Here is an 11,335-nt window from a genome sequence, read left to right as displayed (position 1 = left end):
CGGACAGAAAATGACACTAAATCCACATTTTTGCAAAGATCTGGGCTTTTAAATGATGAATGACTTTTGATCACCTGATGAACAGCCTGTTTTAGTTTAATGGTTCTTTGCATAAATTGCCCACGCAAATTGAATTAGACCTGACCAACTGGAGTCAAAGTGTGGGGAACTTGTTTGAGACGTTGTGCCATTTTAGAGAAGTCAAGACACTGCAGAAGAATAGGAAGGCATACAAGCTAAACCCAAAACTCAGGTCAAGGGAAGCAGTATGGGGGAAGAGTAGCATGCACACCCTGACTTTAGGATGAGGTTATTGCTGCCTTTATCAATTCACTTCAAAAAGGAAAGTAAAAGAAGGAGAAGGTAAACTACAACTCCTCTAGTATCCTAAAGTCACTGTAGGAAACAGAATGAACACAGTGGAAATGAATATGGATCTTTCATCAGAACGGCCAATGTCTGTCAAATTAATGTATGTTGAAAGTATCGCATATCCAATGAAATCTGTAGAGAGACTCAGAGTGTTTAGGATATAATTTACCAAGGGCCTACAGCAGGCAGGGCCCCTTAAAAAGCCCAGTGGTTGAGTTTGAATTCTGCTTTAAAAATAGATGCTGTCAGAGGTCTCAATCCTTTTTGAAACAAGATAAAAGATAACTTAGTCCACACGTGAACCCCGATTCAGCTGACGTATAGAATGATGCTGCAGCAAGAGACACAAAGGTCCTCTCTCTGTGAAAAGGACATTAGGGACAGAAAATGAGAAGACAGAGAAAATTAGCTAGCCAGCATCTTAGCATGTTCGTTATGCTGCTCACTTCTCAGAGAAATAACACAGCTCACATCCGCAGCAGTTGGCTCAGAATGAAGGCAGAGTATTAGTGATTTATTTTGATAGTTTAATTCATAAATTCATCAGCATCAATGGTTTTACCAATCACTTGCCAACAAAATGTCAGAGCTCACAGTAATAGAACATATTCAATTAGTCTTTAACTACTGATCAATCTAGATAGAGCATTTTGATTCCTGCAGACACACAAGGACCAAAGAGTTTGATCTAATAAAATTATAAATCCAGTGATTTTTTTTTTATAATACATGTGCTAAATATTTTAACAACCTCTACGCTTTGCAGCCCAAAGCTGGGGAACGCTGATTTATGACATCAGTCGAATTAAGAGCCTTTGAAAAAGAGTCAAAAGACTCAAACATATGCAAAATATGTAAAATTCCATAAATGGCAGTCAAAATCATGAAGTGCCAGACAGAAACAATAATGCGGTAGGCAACATAAATGGAAACTAAGAGTGGCACTTATCTTTATTTTCCAGATCAGATGGAAACACACTCTGCAGGAGTGGAAAGCTCCCTTCACAACAGCAATATGACTGCTGACTTTTACAACACGTCACAACCTAATCTTACACATTTATCAAACACTTATAGTTTTTGTCAACCATTACCTAATCTGAATGCATCCTCATTTCCTTATCTAAACTGCTTCTTTAACATTTAAGCAGTTAGTCCAGTGACAAGCAGAACTTGGCTGCTCACTGTGTATGCTAAACAAACGTCTGATTTACAGATGGTACAGTGGGAATTGGTCTATATTGTTAAAATGCAACATAAAGAATGATCACAACAGATCATTTCTACAGAGACATTTATGTAGTTACCCAAATAATATGAGCTCTTAGTGTTTCTATATAAAGACTAGGACAGCGAAAAACTATAATGTCTTGTACAGTTAGCACATTTACTTAAACAATTTAGTGTGTCTATATCCTATATTTTCATTTAAGTTCGTGTTGTCAAAGGAAATGTTTCGAAAGGCAAGATCCACCCTGTACAGGTCACCAATCCAGCACACACACACACACAGATCAAATAACCCCCCCACACACATACACATACACACACACACACACACACACACATGATTTATAGAGCCCAGTTAAGCTAACAGTCATGTTTCTGGACTGTGGGAGGAAGCAGGAGTACCCAGAGAACATGCAAACTGCATGGAGAAAGACTCCATGCCAGGATTCGAACCCAGAACCTTCCTGCTGCAAGGCAACGGAGTTTCAAACTACTTCATCATGCAGCTCAATAATCAATATGTTAATCTTTTTCCATTTTTTTCCTAATAGCAGGAATAAATATTACTTTTCATTTTAAATCAAAGTTATTGAAACATATTTTCTCTTAAAGGGGCAACAATTCTATCAACCATGCTTATTTTTTAGTGTCAAAGATTGAATCAACTTACTTCAAGTCCTCCATCACAGTAAATGTTTTAGCTTGCACATATTTTATGGATTGAAAAATGACATCGTAAACATCATGTTACAATGCAGAGCTGATTCACTACACTACAGACCCAGTCTAACAGAAATGAGGTCAACGTGATAAATTGTTGGGAATAATTTCATAATGGCCCCTGGCAGACACAATGATATATTCCACTACGATGGGGGCCATAAATGTTCTCTGAGACACACCTGTTCAATTGTTAACACACCTCAGCAAATCACACACTGGAAACTAAGTGCATTTACATATTTAGACGTGACCTACCCAAGGTCAAAGCAAGCATCAAAATGGGGAAGAAAAGGTACTAAAGTGACTTTTAATAATGGCTGCAGCTAACAATTATTTTGTTATAGAGGCAGTATTATGTATTTTCCAGTCACATTGAGCCATTTTATAGCACAATCAAGAAACTGTATATATCAAATATAACTTCAAGGAAATTTGACTTTGTAATTTAATGCCCTGAAATGTTCTCTTTAAATACTCCTCCTCCTCACAACCATTGTTTGGGTTTACAGAAAATGGATAAAATGGCAGACTGCTTCAGAGTAAAAGAAAGGCAACAGAGGTCTTGTGATGGACACAATTTACCATTCTTTTAATGAAACAGTACAAGTATTATTGCTAACCAGGCCTTTGACCTTATGACGCCAAGTGGTACAAACCTCTAAGGACTACGTCCAGCAGGCTAATCCACCATGTCACATAGAACATATCATCTTCAGCTGCTTTTTGGAACATGACGGTGACTTCACTTAACTGCAGTGGTGTCCACAGACAACAGATTTCAATCCAATAGTGCAGCATCGGGATGTGGCGCAGCTGGAGGTTTCCATTCGGATTAGCAGCTGACAAATCTGCAGCAACTGTGTGATGCATCAACAAAGAGCAAAACCTCTGAGGAATGTTTCCAGCACCTTGTGGAATCTTAGCCACAAAGGATTAAGCCAGTTGTGAAGGCAGAAGGGGGTCATGTACCTAATTAAAGCTGCAGTAGGTAACTTTTATTATTATTATTGTTATTTTTAATTATTTTTCTTTAAATATAGCTTAAAGTTATCACTATATCACGACAGTATAATATGAAACAGATAATCTGTTTTAAATAAAGAGCTCCTTTTTCTGCCATCTGCACTTAATCACTCAAACAACCAATCAGAACCACGAGGAGGGTCTCAGCATTGTCAACCAAGCTCATGTATGCACTGCTCTCATCCTCCCCATTGCTCTCTGTTACAGCTGGTTCACCAAAGAGGAGCTTGTCATAAATGCTGAGGCTAGTTAGCATGGCCACCGATGACGATGGGTAAATAGTTCTCCGGGAACAGCAAGTTGTTTCTCCACGATTAGCACATTGTAGAGCAGGAACATGAGGTTCTACCAGACTACACACAAAAAAGTAAGAGTTCTTCTGAGGGTTAATATGTAAACACAGGAATGTTTTTTCCCCAATGTCAGTCTGCTTCCTCATTATGTTTATTAATAAACTGAATACAATTTCAGATTTTTGTGTAACTATTGTTCAGGTTGACTTTAAAAAATGACCTGATTATTGGTAAAGCTTAATTTTATAAGATACGGAAAAATAATTGCTTGGGATGTACAGACATGAAAGTTTGAGCCGATATTGATATCCAATGTTAATACTGTTATGTCAGAGTTTACCAATATTTTATTTTATCCATATTTTTTTATTCGATTACTCAATTAGTCATCAGAATAATCAATAGATTACTCAATTACTAGAATAATCTTTTACAACAGTTATGCATACTTAAAGAAATATGTAAAAATATAAACAAATAAAATACTTATAAAAGTTCCATAGTGACAGGATGGTGAGACAGATAAACTAAAAAAAATAAAAAAATAAAAAAATCCCGCTCCTCTGCCTTTTCCTGGTACCATCTAGAAACAACCAATCAGAGCCAGGAGGCAGGTCTTTGGGCTGTCATTCATCCACCGTGTGGCATTGCTCGCCCTTCCCTTAACTCTTGCTCTCTGCTATGCTGCAGCTAGCAGATACTGTTTTGAATGCTCAGGCTAGTTAGCATAACCACCAATGACAGTGGATAAACGTTTTTCCTGTAAGTTGTTTCTCCACCATTAGCACATTGAGCAGTGAGTGCATGAGGATGTTTGACAGCACTAAGACCCTCCTCCTGGCTCTGATCGCTCGTTTCCGACTGGGAGTGATGCATTTTTTCAGATAGTAATGGTATCTCAGGGAGAAGACGGAGGAGAATGATCTTTTCACAGATGATCTGTCTCATACTGCCACGACATGGTGATCATTTTAACAAATGTGTAAAAAACATTTTTTGTGCGTATATATATATATATATATATATACATATAAATAAAAGTTTCATAGAGCAGCTTTAAGTGGCCAGAGGGTGTACGTTCTTAAAGATTTGTCTTTCTGAAAAGTTTCCATAACGCTTAGATTTATTTGGCCCTACATTAACTGTGAAATGAACACTGCACATACATCATACACATCACAGAGTCCTACAGTGTCTGCACCAGCCAATGCGTTTTCACCCTAGGACCAACCAGAAGCATGAGCAGCATGTAATGGAAGCCTCCTTTTAAAGAGAAGAAGTGGACAGGGGGAGGGGGCTCCAGCAGGAGCCTCTGTTCCTGACAGCCACACAGTCAGGAGGGGGGAGGGTTCCCAACACCCGGGCCCTCTTCCTGAATCTGCTGGAATGAGCATGATGGATCCTTCCTTCTGCCTACTGGACTAGGAGCTAGCTCCACAACTCTACCAAAAGAGACACTCAGTGGGAAATGCAACCTGTGTACTTACTTATCTGACAGAGAGTGTGAGCATGGAGCAGTCTGAGGGGTCAGGTGACGGGCCTTAGCTGGAAATACACTAAACCAGTATCTGCAGCCTTAAAAAGAAACTGAAATGAGTCGGGAACAGAGAAATCATTTCCCAAGGTTAAACTGACATTGTGGATCGGAACAAGTTCTTCCTCCACTCCATGTTTCTACTCAGTCCAAGGACATAACCGTCCTCCCTGTTTAAAAGAGGCGAATAGAGAAATAGATGAAAACTGCAAATTTGCCATTCATTTGTTTTCATGGAGATTTGTGCAAACTAGAAGTGATAAACGTCTCTTCCCTCTAACGAAACCTATTTTCCTGAGTGTTGGCGCAACAGAAAGCCACAAACTTGGTTTGCACTCAAGAACAAGTCCTAGTTCAGCACTTGTTTACTGCACACAAGCATTCATACCCGCGTCAACAAGCACCGCGCAAACGCAGGACGCTCCTATTTTACTGATCCGCACATTTCTTTTACGTGTTCATTCAGGCCTTCTGCAGATACCTCCCGACATCCAAACAGGGCAATTAGCCCCTCGTGCTGCACAAAAATCCTGACTTGGCACTTACCACGAACGCTGTGAGCAGCTACTGCTGGGTCTCTGCAGAGTGGCAAATCAGCGAGGTCTCCTGGCAACACGTTTGCCCAGCTACAGGCACACATGGTTTCAGTTAGGGGTCTGCACCTATAAACAGTTGGCCATGGCAGTTCTCTGGTCAGGAAGTGCAGTGTTGACTGCAAGTCAAGGCAGGCACAAACTGCTAATGAATGACATATACTCTCACAGTTTAGCTGTTAACAGCAGGTTTGAACTGGAGGCATTCAGAGTTCTGCAAGGAAAAAAAAAAAAGAAGTGACTCTGAATCTAGTCAAAGTAGTAAAAGTAAAAGGTCAGTCAACCTCTGCACAGGAGAAACCCTGATTTAGTTCAGAGTGAGATATAGTTGCACCAAGTCTGAAGATGTCATGATAACATCATTATGTCAGAAAGTTCAGTAAGTTTCTTAACCGGCTCAAAAATAAAACAAAGTGGAATCATTTTAAATGCAATCACAGCTACAATCATTCAACAACAGCTATATAACGCACAAAAAAATTATTTTTGTATATTTTCAAACAAATTGTGACGGTAAATATTGTATGTTTGGCTGCAACCACAGGTGGATGATCAATCAATTTCATCAGTTAATCAAATTTTCTGTTTTGAAAGTTCAGTTTTTAGAAAATCTGGTTTTGTTTTCCACCAAAGCTCTCCTTGGGTTCCCCTAGTTCAGAGTGATGTCAGGCCAACCATCATTTTATTCACAAGCCTGTTTTACAGCCATTTATTTCCACTTTAAATTCAGGTCAAGTCACAAAAGGAATGATTGAAATAAGAGACAGTTTTTTAAACATATTTGTAATTTGTAAAATAAATAAATAGATAAAGTAGGGTAAAAATAACTTTGAATCTAAGCAGGTAAGAACCAACAAATGTAAATGCAAGTTTTAGCAGTTCTTTACGTTACAATTGTTTTGAATTTTACATTTATTTTTCTCATCATCTGGTGGACTTTCTTTTTTCCCTTTTACATAATTTCAACCATATCCCACAGAAGAATATTTCCTTCTTTTGCAAAGTTTTTTACAGTTTTCTTTATCTTAAAACCTAAAAACAAAAATAAAATGCTAAAAATGAAATTTTTCCTACTGTAGATAGTCATAAAAAATTACCGTACAAGTTGCCTTTTTTCAAATGGTTAGGTAACATCAGCAGATCCAAAGACAGTTTATTTAGCTGCAAAGGGACGATGAAAAACGTCCCTTTGGTTTTCAAAGGTGGCAAGAACTCTGTAGCCCACCATCTAGCCGGACGTTTTTAGAGGCTGCACATGCACAGAAATAATATATGACAAGGAAGTCAACATTCTCCTGTAGGGTTATCTCAGGCCAAACACATCATTCTAACAAAGCGCACCAACTGAGCATTCGTATCAGCGGCTTGCAAAAGGTTGAGACCAACTCATCCTGCATCAGTTTAAATACAGTCACCTGGACAACCAGGAGGACTTTCGTTCTAAACTGTCTCTGAATATTTCATTACTGGGCCAAAGTTGTGCAACACAAACGACTTCTGAAAACGCCATGTAACCTAGAAGTCAGAAAATTAAACAGTGGCAGTACAGTGTTCTCTTAAGGCCTTTATAGATTATTTGAACCCCGCTTTGCCTTAACATCACTTTTTTTTTTTTTAGAACAAAAATTGTATGACCCATTTTTAATTTGTCGTAGGGTTTTGCTAACCCCTAATGAGTCAAAATCACTTAAGATTTAAAGAGATGCTAAAGGTTCCAGGTTATCTTTTAAATTGAACGATCTTGGGAAATGCAAACTTCTCTCCTCTTTGAATAAAAATCGGTTTGCACAGTAAACGCTCAGTGAAAACTGAGCGCTTTTTGAGCCATTTCTAAACACCTCCATATTCTAAGACCAGCTTAAACAACTGCAACTGGGTGCAACTTCACAAATAAAAAGTCTGGGAGAAGACACTAAATGTCCTGCTGGGGAAGAAAACAAATTAAAATGTTCCATAACAACCCAGGAGGCAGTAAAGCTCAAATCTGCCATGGACTGGATGCGCTCATGTTACTATCTGTTGTAAAACAAGTTTTACACGATCAAGAACTGGGAGGATGCTTCTGGAGACAGACGGTTCTCCTTCACTGATGCCATGCTGATAAATTCTGTGTGTGTGTGTGTGTGTGTGTAAGTCAAGTACATTGTATGCAATATGGCGGTAAAGGCAGCATGCTGTGGGGTTGTTTCACTGCCAGTTGTACTAGTTTACTGTAACGTTAATGGAATAATGAAAATGGAAAACTAGATATTAATTCGTTATTTAAAAAACTGTTTTAGTAGGAACAGTTTAGGCAAACAAACTACAGTACTAAAATATTCTCAAAGCTTACATGTTGTGCTGGGAAAATGATCATTTTAATTATTAGCACTCAAGAACACAAAAATATCCATGTCAAAACATTGCTACTAAAATATAACCATGTGCACTAAATTATTTGTTGCATTATCATTCCATCACAGAAAAACAAAGGTTTCGATAAATCAAAATACTTCCGAAATCAATGTCCCAGACCTGAACAGTATCTATCAGCAAAAAGGAAAAATAATCTGTGGAGACACTAAACTGTATTTATCTCATTATTCAAAATAACTTCGGTTTATTAGATAGGAGAACAACTTGTTGATTTGAAATGAACCAACCCGGGTGAAGGAGCTTAGTCAGTTTACAGTTTAATGATTGAACCTTTCCATCTTGACTAATTTTTGCGAGGTTTCAACAGAGAGCTCAATGGAAAAAGTAGCCTGGGCTAACATGAGCTACAAAACATGTAGCGCCTGGCAGTGTAAAACTCTAAGGAGGCGGCTAATAATTACCACATTTAGCCATTAACACATACGTTAAACTTTCAGAAAATGCTTCGAAAGTTTTTAATTTTTTCTTCACTCGGCCAGGAAGGCGACGGTCTATAAACCCTTAAGCTTAGCTGACTTTGCTAGCTGCTTGCTGGAGACAAAAAGTTTTTCCACACATCAAACTTTTCTTCTCTGGCAGTGTGACTCGTACGTAACAACACTTGCCGTGGAAGACGCTCAATTTGTTTTTCTGCTCCAGAAAAACTAGACTAAATCCTTCCCTGCTGGTTGTCGCTAAATGGAAAAGTCTCGTTAATTAAATGGAACTTACCTTCCAGTCTCCACCGCTGCCGCCGCTCCCCGGGACGCCTTCAACACCCGAGACCGCCGCCGGACCTCCGAAGGGCCGCGGAGCTGGGAGAGGAGAAGCCGTAAGGGGTCCGGGCGCTCACTGGGAGAAGAGCTAACAACACCGAGGCCCCGGGCCTGTGTCCTCGGAAAAGCAAGAAGCGGAGGCAAACCGAGCCACAGCCCTCTGCTGTTTGACAGAGACTCCGAGAGAACTTTTTGACAGCTCCTCGTCTTCGCCCCCCCTCCCCTCTGCAGCCCTTCACTTTTCTCTTTTTCCTCACTTCCAGCAGATACGAATCAAAATACTGTCACAGAATATGGCGGCTGCTTTCAGCGAGCTGCTATCGCGAGATGAAGAAATTGTTTTCCTTCCCCCCCCCCCAGTTTCCAAAGTTGTGATGAAGACGGAGAACGTTCACCATCTGAAAATTAGGTTGAGCTGCTTGCAGTTCCAGAATGTGCAAGCAGAAGATAAGCTAGAGGAAGAGTTTGGTTATCGGCTGGAGGGATAAAAACTGGTTTTTCTAAGGAAGTTTTATCACCAGCATTCATCTCATTTTAATTTTATCCTAAGGTCAGCTGATGGGTAACTTTTTCAAAACCTTGAGCTGGAATGTTGAGATTTTCTGAAGCCATTTTAAATGCATTCAGACAGCAAAGACAGAAAAACAAGCAACAATTTACAGCAACTTATTTGACACATGGATTTCAGATAGTTGTACTTTGTTCTTAACAAAAACTCTAACTCAAACACTAATTCAAAAAATATTGCCCACCAAGAGTACTTGACACATGAGAGATATCCATAAAAAATACTTGTTTGAAACAACAGAGTTCTCAGCTTGAGAAGTTGAGCTGCATGATTACAACCTAAGTCACTCTAACATTTGTACTATACCGTGCCTTAAACCTTTTCACTATTTGTCACTTTCACTTCCACAGTCTTGAATGTGTTGTATCTGGATCAAATGTGACAAACTATTAAAAAGTAATGCATGTTTGTGCGTTAGATGGAAAATAACCTGATTTTTAAATTTAAGTCATAGAGAATATTGCTGCTGTCAGTCTACTTGAGTGTGTTACTGCTAGATTTGCATATCTTTGCAATGAGAATTTTTCCAAGCACCCCCACAGTGTTTTCACCTTTGTGATGATGTGTGTAGGTTGATGTGTAGTAATGATTTCCCATTGCAAATGTGCAATGGGAAATTGCACATTTGCAATTTTTATGTAGTTTTATATGTAGCCCAAAACGTTGGATTTGGTCTGACTACATCGCATTGATTGGGATACCTCATGGCTTTTCTTTCTTTTTTGTCAAAATGTGCTTAGTGTTAGAAATCACGCCCATTCTCCAAGAAAATTGGAATGATTTTTTTTTTTACAATGGTGAAGTCATAACGTTATAAACTCCCACTGGTTGAAAAATAATAATAATAATAATAATAATAATAATAATAATAATAATAATAATAATGATATCCAAAGATCTGGACTGAACCAGCAACACAAACATCCAAACAGAGCTGAACCTGAAAAGCTCTTTCTGGCTCACCAACTCTGTAGGGAGAGGAAGACCAAACATGATGAGCTCCCTCATCAGGGGACTGTAAACACACTTTGCTCAGCCACTCGAGCAGCTGAAGAGCTGCCAGGTAGCAGAAGAAAGCTCACTGTGAAGAGACGTTCACCTTTACATCTCGAGGATCTTTTATACTTGCTTTAGTAATCATTTACGGAGGTTTTTCTTTTCTTTTTTTTTCAGGCGAAATATTCTGTTTAAAGAAACCTTCTGATATTCACTTTTTAGTAAAACATAATTGAAAATAACAGATTGACATGGGAATTTGTATAACTACACCAGGAACATTAATATGGCTTTCCTTTAAGGAGTTCTGGAGACTTCTTTTAGCATCTTGCTGTCTGCTTCTAGGGTAAACTTCTCCTCGACAGCCTAACCTCAGCAGCAGCCAGAGCTCCAAGGTTTAAACAGATCAAACCTCATTCAGAATGATGAGTGATGTTATATTAAACATGACCTGATGTGATACAGCTGTCTGTCATTTTTATGTCGGGGTGTCCTAATATTCTCCTGAACCAAAAACTGCTTGTTTTAAAGGCAGTGGATTGTGCAAAATTGCTCTCACAAAGGTCCCTCCCCCTCTCAGTTCCTTCAGACTAGTGGCAGCAGTGATTAGCAAACAGCTGGTGTAACTGCATGTTCCTTATGCACAGATGTGTTCATATGAGCTCATCATACAAATGACTTCTCAGTCCAGCGCCCCTAAGATCTGTTGTAAACAGCATGAGGAAGCATTGTTGTGATGATATACTGAAGATAGCGTGCAAGAAAGAAGAGGAGCTTCTTAAAGAAACAGAGATGCATTTCAAAGCATCAAATTGCAATGGCAAATTTCTTTT

The 11,335-nt window shown here is 39.0% G+C and overlaps 1 protein-coding gene across 3 annotated transcripts in view; it reads right to left on the bottom strand.

Annotated features, from left to right (window-relative positions):
• Window positions 1-9,824, bottom strand: part of tab2 (TGF-beta activated kinase 1 (MAP3K7) binding protein 2) — a 50,585-nt gene extending 40,761 nt beyond the window's left edge. For 2 of the 3 annotated variants that reach the window (XM_007556019.2, XM_007556020.2), the window contains exon 1: window positions 8,895-9,824. The gene's annotated coding sequence lies outside the window, so the exon portion shown is untranslated. The remainder of the gene's footprint in view (window positions 1-8,894) is intronic. The other variant, XM_007556018.2, reaches the window with a different exon arrangement.
• Between the last annotated feature and the right edge of the window lie 1,511 nt (window positions 9,825-11,335).

The sequence above is a fragment of the Poecilia formosa genome, unplaced genomic scaffold (genome assembly GCF_000485575.1).
Source record: "Poecilia formosa unplaced genomic scaffold, Poecilia_formosa-5.1.2 Scaffold75, whole genome shotgun sequence".
Classification (NCBI taxonomy): domain Eukaryota; kingdom Metazoa; phylum Chordata; class Actinopteri; order Cyprinodontiformes; family Poeciliidae; genus Poecilia; species Poecilia formosa.
This window is presented reverse-complemented; position numbering and strand designations above follow the sequence as displayed.